The following is a 23,837-nucleotide window of genomic DNA, read 5'->3' on the forward strand; positions in this document are numbered from 1 at the left end:
AGGATCAATATAATTTGAGACATAAAACAGAGACATGTTTGCCAAAGGTACAAATAGAAGAGGGAATGGTGAGACTTTCACAGACATTCCTGTTTGTGGAAGACTGACAAACAATGCAGATTTTTGAATGTGCCTAACTTGATGTATGTGCCAGCAGGACATCAATTAACAAGCAATTATTACTAAGCACTTGCAGACACTATCTTAGGCACTGAGGATATAAAGAAAAATGGAAAACATGTGGCAGTGTCCTTTAAGTGGTTGGAAATAAGTTCAAGGACAAGCGATAATATATTTGGGAATCACATTCATAAAGGAAATAGGTGAAGCTATAAGTAAATACGACAAAAAGGGACAAATATAGGACCTGTGATTTCACTGATCCAGGGAATTAATTACAAGGTGAAAAAACTCCCTTTATCAAGACAAAGAGCCACCTTCTTTTCAACTAACAGTTTTAGAGAACTGCCTAGACCCTAGAGGATGAAGGAGTTAGGTGACTTGCCCAGGGTCACAAATGCAATCTATGTCAGAAGTAGAACTTGAAATCAGGTCTTTCTGACTTGGAGGCCTGCTCTTTATGCACCATTCCATGCTGCTGCTAAAGATGAATAAAGAGATATAAATAATATCACTGTCAAAGTGATTTTGAATTTGAAGTCTTAAAACTGTTAAATGTCATACAAATCAATCATCCAACAAATGCTTACTGGGAGCCTCTCTTTTTGCAAGGTATTATGTGAAGAGTATCCTGCCCACAAAGAACATACAATTTAGTTGAGGAGACTATATATACAATCTCAAACTCAATCAATCAATCAATCAATCAATCAATCAACCTCTCTCTCTCTCTCTCTCTCTTTCTCTCTCTCATACACACACACAAAATACCCCTGTTTCTCTACCTTTTAACATTTTTAAAACGCTCTCCTCATAATAGCCCTGTGGAATGGGTAGTGCAACTACTGAATTAATTACGACTTACAGATGAAGAAACTAATGAAATCCACAGGGGGAAAGTCAAATTGCTCGAGGCCACAATAAACCCTCCTGATTTCCCTTACAGAGTGGTGTAGCATTTTATTAGTAGTGTACTTAGAGGCAGCAAAATCTAATAGATAAAGTGCCTGACTGAGATCAAGAGACCTAGATTTGAGTCTGGCCTCAGATCCTTACTAGCTGTGTGATCATGGGCTAGTCACTTAAACTCTGTGGGCCTCAATCTCCTTATTTAAGAAACAAAAATGGTAATCCTAACACTCCCTGAAAGGCCTATATGTCTGGAGATCTTCATCCAGAGAGATAAAGCTGATAGAGCACTGTCAGGCAGGCAGCAAGAGGTGGCCAGAATATGGCACAGTAGCTGGAACTCCAAACTTCCTAGGGCAGCCACTCACTACACTGCTTTTGAAAGGCAGTTACTTGCCTCTAACTGGGCCCTACTTCAATGAAAAAACATTTATAAAGCACCTATGATGTGCCAGGAAGTTAGGTGACAAAGTGGACAGAGCAGTGAGCCTGAAGTCAGGAAGATCTGAGTTCAAATCCAGCCTCAAACACGGAGCAAGTCGCTTTACTCATATTTGTCTCAGTTCCTCATCTGTAAAATGGGGACATACTGGAAAAAGAAATGGCAAACCACGCCAATATCTTTGCCAAGAAAAACCCATGAACAAAAAAAAAGTCCATGGGATCATGTTGAGTCAGATACAACTGAACAACAATGTTCCATACACTGTGTACACAAAAAGATACAAAAGACAATCCATACAAGCTGTATACAGGATAAACAGGAAATATACATATACACAGTTGGGTATAAAAATACATTTCACTCAGCAGGAAGACAGAAGGAGAAGAAGGAAAGAGGGAAGATAGGCTAAGGGAGGGACTAATCCTAGGCAAAACAAACTTAACTAAAAATGTACAAAAATATTTATAGCTCTTTTTGAGGTGGAAAAGAATGAGACTGCAGGGGTGGCCATCAATTGGTTAATGACTGATTGAGCTACAGTACATAAATGTGACAGAATACCACTGTGATATAAGAAATGATGAAGGGGACGGTTTCAGAGAAACCTAGGAAGATTTGTATAAACTGATGTAGACTGAAATAAACAGAACCATGAATAATTTATACATGACAACAGTACTGTGAAGACAACTCTAAAAGACTTAGGAACTCTGTTCAATGTAATTACCAACCACAATTCCAGAGGACTCATGATGAAATATGTTATCAACCTCTTGAGAGAGGTAAAACATTCACACTAATGCAGCATATATGTATGTACATATTTCTGTACATGTTTTACATAGTTTGTAAATTATACATATTTTTCTTTTGAACATGGCCAGTGTGGAAATTTGTTTTGCTCAACTACACATTTGTAAAAAAGGGTTTATTTTTCTTCAGATTTTTGCCAACTGAGAAAAATTTTATTTGAAAAAAGAGAGAAAAGATTACATTTGGGATTCCTATAGGAGTATAGCTTGTAATAGGAAAGACAGGAGGACAGAGGACAACCAAGGAGCAGTCAAACAAGAAAGAAGAAGAACCAAGAAAGAGCAATGACACAAAAACCCAGAGAGGAAACAATACCCAGGAACAGAGGGGGATAAAATGTAAATGCTACAGAAAGGTGAGGAAGGCCAACAGATTTGACAATTAAGAGATCATGGCTGACATTAATGATAGCAGTTACAGCTGAATAATGAGGTCAGAAGTCAAACTGAAGAGGATTTAGAAGAGAGTAAGAGGAAAAAGAAGTAAAGAAAAATCAATGAATACACACTGTTTTTTCTAGGATCTACACCTATCTTCTACTCCCTAACACTGAATGTTCCCTAAGGCCCCATCCTAGGCTCTTTTCTCCTTCTCTAATCTCCCTCTCCAGAATCTCAAAAGATTCCATGGATTCCTAAGTCTTTCAGAGTTGTTTGTCTTTAAGACATTGTTGTCATTCTATTCATGGCTGAACTTTTTTTTTTTAAGGCAATTAGGGTTAAGTGACTTGCCCAGGGTCACACAGCTAGTAAGCGTCCAGTGTTTGGTCTGAGGTCACATTTGAACTCAGGTCCTCCTGACTTCAGGGCTGGTGCTCTACCCACTGCACCACCTAGCTACCTCCATTGTTGTCATTCTATAAACTGTTCTCAGTTCTGTTCATTTCTATATCAGTTTATACAAGTCTTCCTAGGTTTCTCCAAAACTATCCCCTTTATCATTTCTTCTCTCACAGTAGTATTCCATCACATTTATATACAACTCATCTCTATGCAGTCAATTTGCTGATGTTATCTAGTCCTTTCTTGTGGGATCTAGTTGTGCACATTTCCAACTGGATTACTGTAGGTATTTCAAACTCAACATATCCAAAACAGAATTTATTACACTATCTCAAAATCAACTGGGCTAAAACATAACTCATTATACTTCCCACAAAAACATGCCCATCTTCCAAACTTTCACGTTTGTGTTGAAGACACCACCATTGTTCTGGTCATTCGAGTTTGCAGCCTCTAAGTCATCCTGGATTTCTTCACTCCTCCCTTCAGGCAATCAATGACCTATTTTCATTAGATTCTATTTCCACATCTCTTGCATCCATTCCTTTTCTCTGCACTCACACAAACACTACACCATCATTCAGGGACTACATCCTCTCTCACCTGATTACTGCAATACCCTCCCAATATTCCTAAAGCACAGATCTGACTATATAATTTTCCTTTTCAAGAAGCTCCATTTACTACCTACTGTCACTAAGCTAAAATACAAAGTTCTCTACTTGGCAATTAAAAGCCTTCACAATCTGCCATGCACTAAAGCCTTTCCAGTCTCATAACACACTACCCTCCCTTCATTCACTCTATGCTACAGTTAGATTGACCTACCTGTTGTTGCCCTGTATATTTCAACCCTAGTGTACACGCTTTTACACAGACTGCCCCCTCATGCCTGGAATGCACCATCTCCTCACTTCTGTCTTTCAAAATCCTTAACTTCCTTCAGAGATTAGTTCAAATGGCGCCTCCTACTTAAAAAGTCTTTCCTGATCCCCAAGTTGTTAGGGTTCTTCCTCACTGGGATCAATTCACCTTCAATTCAATCTCCTATTCCTTATTTAAAAAAATTATTGAGGTTCATCAGTCTTTACATCATAGTTATTTCCCACCTACTACCTCCCAAAGGAACCCTTCCTTTTGACAAAGAAAAGCAATTAAGCAAAAATAGTCAATATGAAGACCATACCTGACAATGTATACAATATTCTATCCTGGCAGTCTTCTACTCCTATGCTAAAGAAGATAGAATCTTCTATATTTTTAAACTTTATAACAGATACTGTACATTAGCAATTCAATTGAGCAAACATTTAACAAGCACTTAATATGTCCAAGTTGCTGTGGTAGGAGGCTCTGGAGATACAACGAGATAGAAGACAAACTGTCCTCAAAATGCTTCTAACATATAACGGCAACTCTACGACAGAAAGGAAAAGTGGGTATCAACAAGCCTATGTTAAGCGCTTACTATGTTATGAACTCTGTGCTAGACTCCAGTAAAGATATAAAACTCACACTACCTCTCTCAAATACTCCATCAGCTCAATTAATGGCAAAGGATTCCTACATTCTAAGAAATTAAACAGTAGACAACCACCTTGCTTCTATTTGTATAAGGGCTATAAAACCCTATAGATAGATAAAAACAACAAAGTCTATGAATCTTTGAAAGATACTTTTAAGAGACTATGGCTTCTTCTCTAATACAGTTAGTCAATGTCCAGTGCTCTGTAAGATGAGTATGACATGACAAATCACCCGAAGTGTCCTGAAATCCCTACAAAATGAAATTCCAAACAATTCTATTAACAATTTTTAATGAGTCGATTAAAAGTGTGTTGTTATTTTAAAATAACTAACATATTCTTGTTTGCTACCAATAAAATAAATTTGGACCATGAAAAATCTATCTGCTAAGGGTATTTGAAAAAAAATACACACACACACACACACACACACACACACACACACACACACGTGTGTGTGTTTATATTTACTTAGGACTAAGCAGACTAATTAGTCAACAAGCATTTATTAAAAGCCTACTATGTTCCTGGCACTGTACAAAGTATTGACAATACAAAGAAAAGCAAAAACAAAAGCAAACAAAAAACCAGTCACTGCTCTTAAGGAGTTCCCAATAATAGAGGGAGCCAACAAACAAGAAAAATGCAGGATAAATTGGAGATAAAAGCTAAAGAGAGGAATTTATATTTTATACTAGAGGCAATAGAGAGCTACTAAAGTTGGTTGAGTAGGGGAATCACATAATCATATATGAACTCAAAAAAAATTACTTTGGCAACAGTGTGTAGGATGGACTGGAGTGGTGAGAGACTTGAAGGAGGAAGACCAATTATAGGCTACTGCAATAAGTCAGGTGAAAAATAATGAGAGACTGAACCAAAGTAATAGTTGTGTGAGTACAGAGGAGTCAGATGCAAGAGATGCTGTAAAGACAGAAATGTTGAGATTTGGCAACCGATTGGCTATGGGAGGAAGCAGAAGGGAGGAAGAGTGAGAAGTTAAAGACAAAGCTGAAATTATGAATATGTAACACTAAAAGGATGAGAGTGCCTTCCACAGAAACAGAGAAGTTTGGAAGTGGAGAGAGTTTAGAGGAACAAATAATTCTGATTTGAATATGTTTAGTTTGAGAGGTCTCTGGGTCATCCAGTTTGAAATATTCAATAGGCAACTGATGATATAAAGTTCAAGGGAAAGATAAGAGCAAACTATATAGATCTATGAGTCATGTGCATAAAGATGACAGTGAAATCCATGGAAACTGATGAAGTCACCAAGTATGCAGAAGAAAAAAAGAAGAGGTCTAAGACAGAATCTTAGGGCACAGTCACAGTGGGATGATGAGCCAGGAAAGGAGGTGGAGAAAGACTTGTCAAATATAGTCACAAAATCCAGAAAAGAAAAATCATTTAGGAGAAGATGGTTAAGAGTGCAAACTGCAACTGATAAGTCAGGGAGGATAAGGATGGAGAAAAGACTATCAGCTATGATAATTGAGAGAACAGTGATGAAGATGCTAGGACCTAGAGCAGCCCAAATCAGCAACCTCCCCCCCAATAAAAATGCACTATTAAGTGGCATAAACTTCTCCACTTAGTTCAAGGGTGCACAGAAGGACTGCAATTACCCAAGTATACTAAAGAAGACAAGCCCAGGTAGGTCTAAAGCAATGGTAAAACATTCGCAGGCCAACTAGAAAAGGCCAGCACAGCCTAAAGTGCAGTAATCTCTGTGCCAGAGGAGGTACTCCAAGGCCACTAGTAGGAGAGAAGGGTCATAGACAAAGATGAATTCAAGAAGACCTTGACTTCCTGTAGCAGGGGGCCCAGTGACGCCAGAACCCAGTAAGGTGGGGAGTTAGGAGAAGAAAGACCTCAGATCCTAAAGCAACCTAATTCCTGTGGCAAAAGGGCCAATTTAGCCAGAGCAACCCTGGCAGCAAGGGGGAAGAGCTGTTGTAAAATGGAGGGCTTAGGCACAGCTGAGAGTCAGGACAGCCCCAAGCAGCACCTTGAGGTGGAGCTTAGTCTCGGCCAGCACAATCAGGCCCAATCAAGGCCTACCTATTCCATTCAAGAATGCAGGAACACAGTTTCTCTCAACCTCCTAACATTAAGGCTGTTAAAATGATCAAACCAAGAAAAACGCTAAATCCTATAAGGAAACACCCTGGGGATTGAGAGATACTCAGTGGATAAACCCTGAGGAAGAGGGCAACTTTACAAAAAGCCCAAATAAAACTTCAGAGGAAAAAAAAAGTCCCAGTTACAAAGACTGCAAGATTATCCAGAAATCAAAAAAGAAATGCAAAATGAAATAACTACAGAGAAAAAATGACATTTTAGAACAGACAGTAGAAAATCTCATCCAAGAACTGAATGCCCAACTCAACGAGACAAGAAATGTTAAAACAAAATCATAAAATTGAAAAAAAGGAGGAAAATATAAAAAATATAATATCAAAAACAAATAACATGGAGAACGAGTCAAGGTGAAATAATCTAATAATTATTGAACTATCAAAAAATTATGACAAAAAAAAGCCTTGATATCATGTTTCAAGAAATTTTAAATGAAAACTGTCTATAACTCTTAGACACAGAGGGCAAAGTGAAAAAAAGAAAACTCCACTGGTCACCTCTACAAAGAAACTCCAAGATGAAAACTCCTAGGAATGTCATAGCCAAACTCCATAGCCAGAACACCCAGGTCAAAGGAGGAAAAATACTAAAAATACTACATGCAGCCAAAAAGAAAGATCTCAAATACCAAGGAAAACACAATTAGGATCACAAAAGTTTGAAGGCTCCCACTATATAGAAAAGCTTGGAATCTGATATCCTAAAGGCAAAAAAAAAGATAAAGGATTACAACCAAGAATAACCTATTTCACATAAATATGCATGATCCTATGGGGAAAAGAAATGGATATTTAATGAAATAAAGTATTTCCAAGCATTCCTGATGAAAAGGTCAAAACTGATTTGACATTTTGCAATGGGAATACAGGAACCAAGAGAAATATAGAAAGACATGCACATTATATACAAACACCAAATAGCACAGCATCTAAATACTTAAAGTCAACAAATATTTATAAAGAGATATGCAGGCACAGTGCTAAGCACCAGGGATACCCAAAGAGGCAAAAGACAATTCTTATCATCAGGGAGCTCACAATATAATGGGAGACACAACAAATATGTACAATAATCTATACGCTAGATAAATAAGAAAGAATTAAGAGAGGGAAGACACTAGAAATAAGAGGAACTGAGAATGGTTTCCTGTAGAAGATGGGATTTTAGCTAGGATTTAAAGGAAGCCAATAGGTAGAGATGAGGTGAGAAAGCATTCTAGGTATAGGGGACAACCAGAGAAGATGCTTGGAACCAAGACATGGTGTATTTTATTTATGGAACAGTCAGGAGTCCAGTGTCACTAGAGCAAAGAGTGCATGGTAAGCCTGGGAAGACTTCCATGAACTGACACAAACTGAACTGAGCAGAACCAGAACACTGTACACAGTAACAATAATATTATAGCAATAATCAACTGTGAAATATTTCATTATTCTGATCAATACAAGGATATACAACAATTCCAAAAGACTCATAATGAAAAATGTTATTCACTTCCAGATAGAGACCTGATGATCTCTGAGTGCAGAATAAAACATATTTTTTTCCCACTTTATTCTTCATGGTTTTCTTTTTTGGGGGGCGGGGATATGACTAATTTGTTAATATATTTTGCATGACTTCAAATATATAATGTACTGCCTGCTCAGTGGGTGGAGGGAGAGGCTAAAGAGAGGGAAAGAACTTGGAACTTAAAATTTTTAAATTAATGTAAAAAAAGAATGAATTCATGAATGGCACAAATGTTAACAGTTCAGGCTAATTTGGTACAGTTACAACCCCTGACTGTGAAACAGCTTTCTTTGCTTTTTTGTTGTAAAAATCTATTCATAAAAGTTCTAGAAAAGTATCTATAATGTCATCATTTTAAATTCAACTTTACAAATTTGTGCCAAGTTCTTCAATGTTCTTTTTCTATACTTCAACAAACTCAGGGCATGCGGGCTGTTCCATTAAGTCATTAAATATTAAATGAACTAAAGTAAGTTTGAAAATTTAACCTCAAGTTATTTTCCCATCTTAGGTCTCAAATACAGACATATTGAGAGAGGGAGGGAAAGAGGGAGAGACACACAGAAAATATAAACAAACGTGGTAGGAAGTAAGGCACAAGCAGACTGGAAAAGTCAGAGGGAATTAGATTGTGAAGTGCTTTGAATGCCAGGGACATAATTTCGTACTTGATCCAGAAGGTAGAAATAGAGTCATTGGAGTTTACTGAGTAAGGGGTAATACAGCCGACTTGCAGTTTAGGAAAATTACCTTGGTAGCTAAATGAAGCATGGATTAGAATGTAAAAAGACTTGGGTAGGAAGACTTACCAGAGGACTATTGCAATAGATTTAGGCTTGAGGTGATGAGTACTCATGCCAGAATTGTGGCATGTCAAAGGAGAAAAGAGTATTCAAGAGACACTGCGAAGGTGAAATCAAAAGGCCTTTGTAAAAGACTGGATGTGATATAGCCTAAATCAGATTACATGCCATCTTGGGGAGGGATTTTAGAACTTAAAATCTTATGAAAGTGAATGTTGAAAACTAAAAATAAATAATTAATTTTTAAAAAATCAAGATTGGACATCAGGGGTAAGAGTAGTGAGGAGCTGAGGAATACACCTAGTTTACAAGCCTGAGGGACTGAAAGTATAAGGTTGCCCTCAACAGCAATAGGAAAGTTGGGGCAGGGGATGGAATGGATGAAAGATAAAGAGTTTAGTTTCAGACATGTTGAGTTTAAGGGGGCTACTGGACATCCAGTTTGAAATAACTGAAAGACAGCTGAAGATTTGTGATTGGAAGTCAAAAGAGAGGATGGGGCGGGACAGGTAAATTTAGGGGCAGGTAGGTGGCACAGTGGATAGAGCACCAGCCCTGGAGTCAGGAGGACCTGAGTTCAAATCCGACCCCAGACACATAACACTTACTGTGTGACCCCCGGCAAGTCACTTAACCCCATTGCTTAGCCAAAAAAAAAAAAAAGATAGGTAAATTTAAGAATCATCAGCATAGAGTTGGCAAAGTTAATGGAAAAGTTCATCAAATTGGAGGGATAGCAGTAAAACTATAATAATGGAGAATCTCAATGGACCTCTTTCAGATCTAGACAAAATTAACCAAAAGATAAACAAGAAGGACCTGAATAAAATTTTGGAAAAATTACAGACGATTGATTTCTGATTACTAAGTGAAAATAGAAAGGATAAAGTATTTCTAAGTATTCCAACATACTCTCAATTGCAGATGGCATCTTTACAAAAATTGAGCATGTATTGGTGATTAAAGACCTCATCAAAAAATATTAAAAAAAAATACTGAAAACATCATTTACTGACCACAACGCAATAAAAATTAAATTCAATAATGAGCCTTCAGGATAGAATTAAAAAGTAATTGGAAACTAACAATTTTAAATTATGGGTCAAAGAACAAATTACAGAAACAAAAGACAACATCATCAAAGACAAGGACAATTAAGTCAACATATCAAGATTTATGGGATACAGCTAAAACAAATCTTAGGAGAATACTTACATATTTAAACACTTGCTAATAAAGGAAAAAAGAATAAAAAGAGAAAATCAATGAATTAGGGGCAGCTAGGTGGTGAAATGGATAGAGCACCGGCCCTGAAGTCAGGGGTACCTGAGTTCAAATCCAGCCTCAGATCAAACACTTGACACTTACTAGCTGTGTAACCCTGGGAAGTCACTTAACCCCAATTGCCTAAAAACAAACAAAAAAATCAATGAATTGGACATTCAATTCAAAAAGCTTGAATACCAAAAATTTCCAGCCAAGCAAGAAAGTAGAGATTCTGAAAAGATGAGATTAATAAAACTGAAAGCAAAACACCCCATTGAACTGATAAATCTATTAATGGATTGACTAAAGAAGTTGTGGCATATGAATATAATGGAATATTATGTTATGAGCAACAATGAGATGAACCGTTTCAAAGAAAATTATGAAGACCTCTATGATCCAATGCAGAGTAAAGCGAGCAGATTGACAACAATTTACACAACTACCATTGTAGGGGGGAAAAAAAACAACTTTGAAAGACTTTAAAACTCTGACTAATGCAATGATAAACCATGAGTCTGGAGGACTGAAGATGAATCACACCACCCACATACTGCCAGAGACATGATGGACTTAAAATTCAGAATAAAACATGCCTCTGCTTAGCACAGTGCCTGGCACATACAAGGCACTTAAACATTTGTTTACTGAGCTGAATATCTGAATATAGCCAATGTGGGGATTTGTTTTGCTGTACTACGTGTATTTATTGTGAAGGTTTTGCTTTGGGGAGTTTAAAAAAATTTCTTCTATGGGGGAAGGAAATAGGGAAAAATAATAAATGCTTGAATAAATTTAAATAAAATAGAATGCTAAAATATAAAGTAGGGCTTGCAATTTGATCATTAACTTGCCAAAACAGAGTAGGCAATAAAAAGATTTGCTTACATGGGATCCACACAAAATAATCAACTTTATGGAACAGGAGTGAAGGATAACAGATGGGACACCCCAAGTGCTGCATTAATATCCATTAAATATTTTTAAAACAAGAATAAGAACTTCAGTGAATTAAGTGGGTATTTTATAAATGGATCTGGACAAGAATTGAACAGGATAAGAAAGCATGGAAGGGCTGCATTCTCTGAGTAGTAGCAGTATCTACCACAATGGGATCACAGATCCACTAAAATGTCAAAGTATTAAATTAAGAAGCATATATTGAATGTTTAATACACACTAGTTAGGAGATACAAGATATAATAATAATTAAAAAAAACCAACAACCAGCATTTACATAGCACTTTAAGGCTGCAAACACTTTACACATGTACAGGCAACTGTGTGATGATATGTATATTACTATTCCCATTTTTGCAGATGAAGAAACTGACGCTGAGAGGTTAAGTGACTTGCCCAAGGTCAGCCAGCTAAGTGTCTGAGGCAGAATTTGATCTCAAGTCTTCCTGATTTCAAATCCAAAACTCTCTGCACTGCCACCTTAGCTGCCCAAAAGAAGTGGGAAACATGTTCCCTGCCCATAGGAGGATTACACAAATACATACAATGGCAGATCATGTCAAAGACTGACCTTGGAGTCATAAGAAGCTGGTTGGGTTCAAATCTTACCTCTTAGTTTTACCACCAATGTGACTCCTGAGGAAGTCACAATCTCCCTGTGCCTTAATTTCTTCAACTGTAAAACAAAAGGTTTGGACTGGAGGGTCTAGATCTATACTCCTATGTACCTATTGATTTGGGTTACAGACAACATGCTATGTAACCCTAGACATTTCACAATCTCTAGATCTTAGTTTTTTATCTGCAAAATCAGTGGGTTGGCCAGATGACTAAGTTCCTGAACAGGGAAGGAATGGAATGAAAATGACGGATAAAGCCAGTGGGAAGAGAAAAGAAGGAACAAAATGTGAAAGGCATTAAAAAGAAGAAACAATCCTGAATTTGGTAACTAACTGGTTATGGGGCAAGGGAACAATCGAAGATGACTCCCAGGTTATTAGCCTAGGTGACAGATAACACATGAAAAATAAATCTGGAAAAGCATTTCTATTTTGCAAAAGGTGAAACAGCAACTCACTGACACTTGGTGACTCAGTGAAATAAAGTGGCCATTTGCCCAAGAACAATATCTCAATTGAAGTTTCTAGAAACAAAGTTTCTCTATAAAAATTCAACCAAAAGCTACACACAATTCTAAAGTAGAAAGAAAAAGAGGGAAATATCCTTCTATTCATATAGTTAATCCTAACCACAATCCCTAAATACAATAAAATGCAGGGGCTTTATAAGGGAGTAAGGTAAGACTGGAAAATAAAAGACAAGGTACCACTACCACCAACTTCCTGGAAAAAAGAAACTGGGAACCAACTTTGTCGGTGAAAAAGGGAGACAGAAAAAGAGGGAAGGGAATTGGGAAGGAGAAAATAAATGAGGGGAAAAAAATAACAAATAAATAAATAAATAAATAAAAGAGAGAGGAATAAGACTTGAAGTTAGAAAGGATTTTATAGGTCATCTAGTCCAATCTCCTGTTACAGATGAGGAAACTGAGGTCCAGAGAGGTTAAGTGACCGTCCAAAATCACATTAGCTAATAAATGGAAGTGGTGAACCCAACATCTTCTGACTTGATTTCTATCATTCTTCCCCTTATACCACAGGGAAAAGGAAAAGAATATCAACCAAGGTTGAGCTGTATGACCTATAAGTCAATACTCATGTATATGGTAGGAGAAACCCTCAGGTTTATGGACAGTTTCTAAAATATTTTATTATCTTGTTGACACTTCAGGTTTCTCTTATTTTATACAACAACTAATCTTGGAAGGTTTAAGAAAAGACAGTTATTTTCATTTGGTGTCTGAACAACAAGCTATTTATTTAGCATAAAATGAGTAAAAGGATGGAACAATGGTCACAATGGGGAAATTGAAAAGTTCCCTAGCTCTTCCTTAGCCAACTATAACATGCTTCATGATTTTTTTAAGCTAAACTTTCCGATGTAACATATTCACATATTACTGTACAAAACACATTCCAGATCATCCACTATTTTGAGTTGTTCATTTAGCAATCTGAAAAGTCAAGCTCTACCAGCCACTGTTCTCCCACACAAACCCTAGGCCTTTCTAGCCACCTCAATTTTAACTGTGCCCTTTTTCACCCAGACATACCCTCACTTACAAAAGTTGGTAGTAGTTATTATGAAGTATGTGGTATTCATCTGGCCCCCAGAGGGAGCAAAGAGCAAGTGAAGGGATGAAAAAAGCTGAATGGCACCTGGCCAAAGTTAATGTCAAATCTCCAGCCCTCTCATGGAAAAAAGGGAGAAAACTACAGACCAGGTAGCAGCAATGATAAGGAAAATGTAGTGGCAATGGTCTTTTTTATCCAGTATTCTTCCCAGCTTGCTTGCCATTCCATATATACAACATTCCATCTTCCATGTCCATCTCTTTACGTGGCCTGTTTCCTATGCCTAGAATGCACTTCTTTTCATCTCTTCCTTAAGACTCCCTTGCTCCCTTCAAAGCTAAGCTGTGTCACCTCCAATATGATGAGGCCTTTCCAGATTACCCCTAACCACTAATGCCTTCCCTAAATTATACTCTGCATTCACCATGAATTCAATTTTCATTTACCTCAACAATCCTCAACATTCACACATTCAACATTCAAGCATTCGTGACTTTATTTTCACTTTTGAGTTGGCAACCTCATACATTCATAGCTATTTGCAGTAGAGAAAAAAAATGACAGTCAAAATATATGCAGATTTGTGGAGCAGCTGGTATGCTACTAGTCTCTTCACTCACTGCATATTTTCATTGTTTGCCTTTAAAACTCAAGTTCTGTGTTGCAATTATGCCCCCAAAGTGTAGTGCAAGCCCTTTGGGCTCTAAAGTGATGCTAAGACCTCTTCCAACAGCAGAGACTAAACTAAGGTCTCATCAACCTCTCCCTTGATTTTCAGAAGGCAGCCAATGTAGAGGTTTATAGCAGTATACAACACCCTCACACAACCACTTAACACAGTAGAAGGCAAGATTCAAGTTGAAAATGTTCAGCTTTAAGAATTTTATTTGTTGTTCAGTATTTATGGTACTGTGGATTTCATGTGTTAAGATAAGTGAAAAGTGTCTGAAATAAAAAAAAAATTTTAATTGAGAAAGCACAAAAGATCACAGAATTCTAGGAAATTACGAGTGAGAAAAAAATGTTTTACATATTGCCAAATTTTTTGTGTACTGCATTTTATGGGTTATTTCATAGTTACTGGGTTAGGAAAAGTGCATATTATCAGAATATATGTACATGTTGTTTTTCCCCAAGGAATATAACTTTCTTGAGGGCAGGGATTGATTATTTCATTTTTTGTCTTAGTATCTCCTACCACACCTCCCCACCCCCAAGTAGATAGTAGGCACTTAATTGTTCAATTCTTGCCCCTAGGCTAATGCTTAAGGGACCAGTCTCAAACTCTTATTTCCACATCTCAGTAACTTATTTTGCTTTTGGAATATTAAAATTTGTGCATAAATGCTGGTTTTCACATCCAAACCTCACTTGTAAACACTGTATATGCGAGAAGATCAAGATGATTATTACAAGACAATTTTTAGATTAAATCCTGACATATATTTTCTCAATTATACTAAGAATCTGAACTCACAAATGCAAGTCAAGAATTTATCCTACGCAAATATACTAAAAATTTCCAGGCGAAAAATTTCTCATTCTGTCATATGTAGTTAAAGCATAAATTGTCAATGACCATAAATGTTCATGCTTAAATAACTATCAACCCTAAAACAGAAAACTTTTCTACAACGGAATATTAAAATGTTGCTTTATACACATTTAGACATAGCAACCACGAATGAAGTCAATTATTTTTCAAAGACATTATTCATTAAATGTGACTCCCTTACTTGATTTTAAAGTATAAATGTTTTTAAGATTTTAAACTTTGATTGGGAGAAGGGGTGTCCTATAAGTCCCTAACTACAATGAACAAAAATTACATGTGCTTCTTGTTTTATGAAAACTTAATTTACTAAAATCTAAATTTTTTTAAACCAAAAATTTATGATCTGACTTTCTTTTAGAAATGGGCTCTTCCCTTCTAAAAATATTTCCTTTAAATAGTTACTTCTCCCTAGTGTATTTTAAAGGATACAATATACAAAATGCAGATTACACACAATTTTAAGGAAGATATCTATTATTATGTATATAATGTGAGCCATAGCTATACTAATGGTACTGTAAAGGAAACAACCTTGGGGTAACAGGTGGTAGGTAAATTGGTCTTGTAGTAGGCACAAAGGGATAACAGCTGAGCAACTCCCATACTCCAGTGATACCCATCAAGATTTAGTGCAGAAGTTATCAAACTTTTTCTTATTATGGATCCTCTTTGGCAATATGATGAAACCCATGAACCCCTTTCTCAGAATAATATTTTTAAATACATAACGTGCATAAGATTACAAAGGAAACCAATGACACTGAAATACAGTCATCATTTTTTTTTAATTTATAGACTCCAGATTAAAAATCCCTGATCTAAGAGGAAGTTCTCCAGTGGAGGATTTATGAGAAGAATCAAATAGACTGAGAAGGCATATAGGGGAAGAATGGGTTTCCATCTGCACCACTGAAGAGTATACCACAATTTATGGGGAGTACTGAAGTCTTGGAGAGATACATACATTAACTTTATAACCTGAGCATCTTAACTCATTTTTTTTTCCCAAAGAAATTTAGGCAGCCCCTTTGAGAACAGATTATTGGATTTCATATACAAAACACATCTATCATACGAAATAATTTTAAACAGCATAATGTGTAAAACCACTAGTTATCACACTCTTAGCTTTCTCCACTTTTATTTATTTATTTTTTTATCTTCTTATCTTAACTTCCACTCTCTAATTGAGCTCCCTCAGCATCAATTGCCACCCTCCCCTTCCTCCTAGATTCTTCCTTCCTGGGTCTTCATTGCTCTCTGCTGACTGTTCTTCCACCCCTCTGGCCACAGCTTCTTAATCTCTTTCTCAATCAACATCCATACCCAGCTCCCTATCTCAAGCTGTGCCTTAGGACTCCGTCATTAGCCTTCACAGGTTTCATGAGTTCTAAGTGACTCCCAGATCTATCTCTAGTCTATCTTCTAAGCTTCCATCCCAACCGGCCCCTGCACATTTCCAACTGAATATCTCATAAGCATGTAAAACTCAAAATATCCAAAATAAAATTTATCTTTCCCCCCAAAATTCTCCCCCTCTCTCCACAACTTCCCTATTTCTATATAAGGTACCACAATCTTTCCAATCACCCAGGTTCAAAATCGTGGATTCTCAATTCTTCCTTATCCCTTACCTCCCATATGCAATCAGCTACCGAGTCTTCAAGATTTTACTCCACAACATCTCTTCTATTACCTCCTATGTGGATAATTGCAAAAACCTGCTAAGTTATTTCCCTGTCTCCATCTGGTTTCCTCTCTATTCCACCCTCCATACAGCTGCCAAAATAACATTTCTTTTTTTTTTCCCTCAGGACACTAAGTGCCTTTTATTTTAAAGTCCAAATTCTGTTCAAACATATATATGAATACACTTTATTCCATAGCCTCACCTGGTTACACATTAGACATGTAACCAAAAAAAAAAAAGCAACTAATTCCAAGACATTTGTTTTTTAATTAAAAAAAACTTAATGGATTCTTACTTTAAAAAAAACAAAACTCTTCTATTATTATTCTCTTGCTCAAAAGTTCCAGCGGCTCCCTATTGCCACTAAGAAAAAATACAAACTCAGTTCAGCATTTAAAGCCCTTCACAACTGCCTCCACACCCTATCTTTTTAGGTTTATTATATATAACTCACCTCCACATATTCTCCATTCCAAACAAATTGACTTATTTGCTGTTTCCCTTGTAGGATATTTATCTATAGTCTTCATACCTTTACACAAGCTGTCCACTTGGTCAGCATTACATTACCTTATTACTTTTAGTTTTGCCTCTTAGCCTTCAAAGTCATCTCCTATGCAAGGCCCATCCTGATCTCCTCCCCCGAAATTACTATTCCTCTCCAAAATATTCCTTAGTGTTTACTTTTCATATACATTTAGTTTACTTATAGCTGTAGCTGTTGTTTCCCCCAGTAGAAGTAAGTTGTTTAAGGCCAGGGGTTATTTAATTTTTGTATTTTTATCACTAGGGTCTAGCAGAGTGCCTGGTACATGTGTGCTGATGGAATGTTTTTTTAAATGAAGTATAAGCAGTCATCTGAATTAATAACTAGTCTAATACTTTTTAGCTGGTGAAAATTGCAAGAGATCACTGCTACTTTTCCCCTTTTCTAGGTACCAAAACTGACAGGCATAATAATCTCTAACAGACGTGATCTTCACGACTCCCAAGCTAAGAGCCACACTTGAATCAGATCAATTTTTATTTACTTAAATCAATCTGACAGATCAAATAAATACAGATTCATAGCAGAGAGGAAACAAAATTGGATCGGAAGCTAGTAAAACAGAGTTCTGGACTCCACTGATACTTTCTTATCCTTAGGCAAATCATTTTAACCTCTCTTGAGTCTTGAATTCTTCATCTGTAGTATCAAGAAGTTCAATAAGATCATCTTTAAGGCCCCTTTCAGCTCTAAATTTCTATAATTCTGTGAATAAGAGGAAGTGATTTACAGATATTATAATGTTGTATACAGAGACACATCAGGGCTATCTTAAGTCCACTTTTTATCACATTAGGGTGACTATCGCCAAAACAAATATATCACAATTAACCATATGTAGATTTTCTAGAGCAAATATTTCATACTCAGTTGCTTTCCAAACACATTTAAACATACTTCTACTTGGTAAACCCCACCACAAGTTGCTATGTACTCAGGGAGAAAAGCAAACCAGTTTTTAACATCAGCCTAAGAAAACTGTTAGAAGAATTAAGCTAATGCACAAAAAGTCATTAAATTCCAAACCCAAACAATCTTTTGATAATATAATCTCTTAAGGTTATCTATGATAACACAACTTTAATAAGAATTATCTTTACGGAGAAAAACACACAATTAATTTTTAAAACTTGTCTCCAACAACAGAAATAGTACATTTTCTCATCATAATTGCAGGCTGTATGGGGAAGCTAGGTGGCGCAGTGGACAGAGCACTGGCCCTGAAGTCAGGAGTACCTGAGTTCAAACCTGGTCTCAGATCAAACACTTGACACTTACTAGCTGTGTGACCCTGGGCAAGTCACTTAACCCCAATTGCCCCCCCCCAAAAAAGATACTATAATTGCAGGCTGTAGTGGGAAGCCAAATCAATCAACCTTTATTCATGTACCTACTATGGGACAGGGACTATACTAGTCCCTGGGGATACAAAGATAAAAATAAAACAGTCTCTGTTCTCATGGAGTTTACAATCTATCGGGGAAAATTACATGTACCCATATGAATAAATACAAAATAAATACAAGATAACGTGGAAAGGAGATCAGAAGAGGATTCATGTAAGGAGGTGGCATTTGACCTGAGCTTTGAAGAAAGCTAGGGATTCTAAAAGACAAAGATGAAGAGAGAGACAGTCTGTGCAAAGACCCAGAGATGGGAGATGAGGCACAGCAAATAGGTCAACTTGGCTAGAGCTAGGCAGAAGCAGTTAAAAAAAAGTAATAAATATTAATTCTGGAAATGTATACAGTCTGGCTAAAGCCAGATTGTGAATGGCTTTAAATGCCAAACAAATTTGTATTTTATACCAGAGGCAACAGTGAGCCACTGTAGCTTTCCGAATAGAGTGGTAGGTAACAAGGTTAAACCTTTGCTTTAGGACTACCACTTTACTGCCCCATGAAGGACAGAGTGCAGACAAAAGAGATTTGAGGCATGGAGATGAATTAAATAAATACTGCAATATTCAGGACACTAGACTTTGAATCAAAGGACCCAAGATTCCACTCCAGGCACAGATTAATTCACTTAATTTTGGAGCCTGTTTCCTCATCTATAAAATGGTAAAAATAAAATTCACAACTGCCTATATCCTTGAGTGGTTATAAAGGAAACATTTAGTAAACTATTAAAAGCTATAAGAATGTAGGCTATTATTATTATGGCTATGGTTATTACTGGATACAGTTAAGTTTCAGAAGATTTGTGTTTTCTAAAATTTAAAAAAAATAAAATAACCCAACCAAAAGTCTATGGCTTTTTAGTTATGTTGTTGATGTTGTGGCCTAGCTTCACATTTAAGCAAAACTGTCAAATTTTCTGAAGTACAAGAAATAAAATTATTAGCATTATCAAAAGAAAATGTCAGCCCTATTTCAGGGACTGTGGTATAGTAAACAAGAAAACTGGATAGTCAGGAGACCAGGGTATGAATCCCAAGTCTGACACTTGCTAGCTATGTGAAATGACATACAAATCAATCTCTCTGGGTTTCAGCTTCCTCACCTGTAAAATTATGATAAGCATTTGTGACCTTCAAGCACTATCTAAATGTATTATCATCAGTATTCCACTTCTTGGCAGGAGTGCACTAATGTCTTAAATAATTTCCTGATCTGAGCCTTTCCCCATTTCTAAGCCATCCTTCATTCAGGATGCCAAAGATATCTCAAAAACTTCTACTGATCCTCATTACCTCCCCAATAAAACAGAAGCTTGATCCAGCCTAATTTTCTAGGTTATTTCATCATATTCCCTTTTATATACTCTATATTCTGGGCAAACTGGATTACTTCCCAGTTCCCCAATCTCATTCTGCTCTCTTTCATCTTCATTTCATGTCTATTTACATCCTTCAAGACTCTGCTCAGGAGACACTGAAAATAATGTTCTTAATATGAAACACAGCTATTTGTGTACATATTCCACTCCTCTTCCTAGACTAAAAGATCCCTGAAGGTAGATGAAATCACAGTACACACCACTTTCTCTTCTCCCCCAAAAAAGTTTCATCCAGCTCTTGATAATTTGTACTGTTAGAAAAGTGGAATATCAAATGTAAATAGATGTGTTAAACTTTTTTATGTTTCTATTTCCTCAACTGAAAAAAAATACCTCACAAAGTTATTGTGAGTCAAATGAAAAAAATGTATATGAAAGCATAATGAAAAATATAGTTTCTATGAGATGTGATTTCTCCCTCTTCACAACATTTTGTCACAGGATTTTGTTTATTTTTATGTTATTTTCCATAACATTGTGCACCCTCACTGCAATCACATTTCAGGCAATAAACTTTTAAGATTGGATTATCTCGCTCATCTTTGTACTAACAACCCTCTCTCCTCTTCAGCCTACCACAGTTATCTTGCAAATAGCAGAGGCTAAACATATGTTGACTAAAGTCATCCCCAAAGAATACCATTTAATTCAATCAAAAGCTTCAACTTCCTACCCCACCAAATCTTCTAAAGAACTAATAAGCAGTAAACTTGTTTTTTAGTTTTGATTAGACTCTTTCTGCCAGTAATGTGATGGAGAAGCAAAGTTTAAAAAACAAAAACAAAAACTAATGAACAGAGGAAAAAGAAAATGCAAAGAACTTAGATCAGCATTCCCCAAAGTAATCCAGACTCAAAATACTCTTGGGCTCAAACTGTCAACAGAACATACAAATGCTGACACAGGAATATAAAATACTCCTAGGATAACGTAGTAGCGACATTTTTGAATGAAAGTTAAACCTATTTTATTAATGTTAAATTACTTAACATAATTTTGACACAATTTCATATTTCAGAGAACTATCAATAAAATCAAAATTTTCATGAAAGAGGAGTTTCTTTTTCAGATATGGTTTGGACTGAATAGTCATTGAGGTCCCTCCCAATTCCTTCTGTGAACCCCTATTCACATCTCAAAGAACACCAGGTTCCCCCGGACATAGTTTGGGAAATATTGCCTTAAACTACTAAACCATCAATGCCTGAAAAAAATCTACCAATAATGCTCACAAGCAATGTGAATAAAAATTATAGAAATCAATTCTCACACAGTCACTGACTAATTATACATAATGTAAAACTTATCAGAGAGGTTATTTACATTGTTAGGTTGTTCTTAATAACATTAGGTTAAGAATTTAGAATTATTATTACATATTGGAAAGACGTAAACAAAAATATCATTCCTACTCTTAAATCATCCAGTCGTACAAAAGTGTGCATATTTTTTAAAAAAGTATAAAATTGTGGAAATCTACTTATGTAGAAAGCATAATCATAATACTTATTTCTGAAGCAGGAGACAAGTATATTTAATATTCTTCTATTAAAATGAACTGTGACACCAAAGTAGTGAAATACTAACTTTTATTCACTTGTTATAGTTCTATACTTATAAACCGAGTACTGGTATGTCAACAGGACAGCCTTATATAGAAGTGTATTTTTAGTTGATGTCTGTCAAGGAGCATTTCTCAAGTAGCTACTATGTGCCTAGAAGTGCACTAAGCAATCTTTGCTCAAAAGAAAATCTCATTTTCTGCCTTACATACTATAATTTTAATGCAGTCAGCTTACTTGTTCAGTTTTGCCTGATTACAACAAATAAGATTTGTACATACAGAATATCAGAATAAAAGGTAATAAACATAGGTTTGAAGCAACTTCTAATACAGCATAAAAACATATCAAGTCGGGTTTCCTTGTAAATTAGCAGCATAAAGCCATTTCGTTCAAAACGTCTTAACTACAAATGCATTCAAAAAAGGGCTGTTTTATTATTGTTTTCACAGAGTTGTTCAGATTGTTACCGAATGTCTAAAGATACAATCATCCCAGAAATTTTCAAATGTAGAAAAGAGTAACATTATGTCAATCTCCAGACATAACCATAAGACTTCTCCAAACTTAATAATTTAAGGAAGTCAGTCAATCAACAAGCATTTATTGCCTGTCATGAGCCAAATAAAGTAAAAATAAGTTTAAAAAAAAGTAGGAGAGAGGGAAGGGAAAAAGTCTAACAAGTCATGTCAACTAGCAGTCACTGGCACAGAGTCGCTTAATAAATGTTTACAGATTGTTTACAGTTAATCGACTGACCGGTCTACTATGTGGCAGGCACTGTGCTAAAATGCTAGGTACACAAAAAGGTGGCAACAACCAACTTGCTTTCAAGGAACGTTCTTCTAGACCAAAGATTTCTGCTACACGACACCCACATTTCATCTACAGTTGAGGGGGGAGCTCAACCTCCTTGCCCTACAAGACCCCGGACCTTGAAATTGTCCAGCCCCGCTCGCTGCCTATCAATGCCGAGAAGTAAGAGCCGAAGCTGTGAGTCTCGGGCTGCCTAATGAGGGCGAGAAAGCCCCTAACCCGTTTCTCCGTGGGACCTCTCTTAAAGTCTGGCCCCAGCTTCCCGAACACTTGCGAACAGCCTCAAGCCCAAGTCCAGCAGCTGCGAGGCCTCTACCGAGACGGTTTGTCAGCCCCGAGGCTGGGGACGGGAACCGGCTCGCCACTACGGGACTTTCCCGAGAGAAGGGCTGCGGGCCCCCGGCAGGTGCCTCGCTCCGCTCGGGGCTCCAAGGACCAGCTGAGACGGGAGAGCGGTGCCGGACAGGGGTCTGTCCCGCCTCCGACTCGCGGCCTCGCTCCCACCCCACGCCCCCTCCTCGCCCCGCGCCGCTCACCTGAGAGTGTCGCCTCCGGCCCCGGCTGCGCCGGCTCATCCCGTGGGGCCCGGCGGAAGGAGCAGCGACGACGGCCCCGCCCGGCCTGTCCGCTGGGTCGGGACGAGCGGCCGGCCCGGCCCGGCCCGGCCTGGCACCGGCTCCCTCCTCGACCCGCCGGCCGGCGGGGAGGGAGCGACGCTGAGAAGGGAGAAGCTGGCTTCCCCTCCCGCGACAGCGCAGCCTCCGGCGCTTCGGCTCCCCCGGACTCCCTCTGGCTCCGGCCCGGCTTCACTCCTCCCGCCGGGAGTCACTTCGGCGGCGGCAGGGGCGGCGGAGGCGACGGCGGCAGCTCGGTCGCCATTACAGACCAACAACTGACACGGAGGAGGAGCTGCGGCGGCGACGGCGGCGGAGGCGGAGGCGGCGGCGGCGGAGGCGGCGGCAGGCGCGAGGCAGGGCGGGAGCAGTCCCGGCCCCGGAAACCTCGCGAGGACTTCTCCGAGACTCCCTGCGCCAGCCGCAACTTTCCGCGACGGCCATGATGAGTGTGGCCGAAAAGTGAGGACCGGCGCGGAGGGAGCCCTCGGACGCCATGTTAGGAGTGGCTCATGTTTGAACACCTAGTAAGGCGAGTCTAAATTCGGTCTGCATCCGAGTGCTAGTGTTGCTTCTTCCCCTCTTGCGCATCTCACCCTGAGGGGCAGGGAGGCGGGTTTTGTACTGTGACTGGCAAGCTTGGAAACCACAAAACTAAAACTGACAAGATTTAAAGGTACGAGGCGATGGTGTTGTACTTATTGGCTACGGGATGTACCAGGAAGAAGGATGCATTTTGGACTCCAGAGGACTCCGGGTTCGACTCCCGCACTCTGCTACTGCTAACCTTTCTGGAACT

The 23,837-nt window shown here is 37.9% G+C and overlaps 1 protein-coding gene across 1 annotated transcript in view; it reads right to left on the reverse strand.

Annotated features, from left to right (window-relative positions):
- Positions 1 to 23,109, reverse strand: part of CEP350 (centrosomal protein 350) — a 157,463-nt gene extending 134,354 nt beyond the window's left edge. Inside the window, 1 exon segment of the mRNA XM_078156464.1 lies at positions 22,961 to 23,109. The gene's annotated coding sequence lies outside the window, so the exon portion shown is untranslated.
- Positions 23,110 to 23,837: the final 728 nt, after the last annotated feature.

Source organism: Phascolarctos cinereus, unplaced genomic scaffold (genome assembly GCF_003287225.1).
Source record: "Phascolarctos cinereus isolate Bilbo 61053 unplaced genomic scaffold, phaCin_HiC Scaffold_5;HRSCAF=322, whole genome shotgun sequence".
Lineage (NCBI taxonomy): Eukaryota > Metazoa > Chordata > Mammalia > Diprotodontia > Phascolarctidae > Phascolarctos > Phascolarctos cinereus.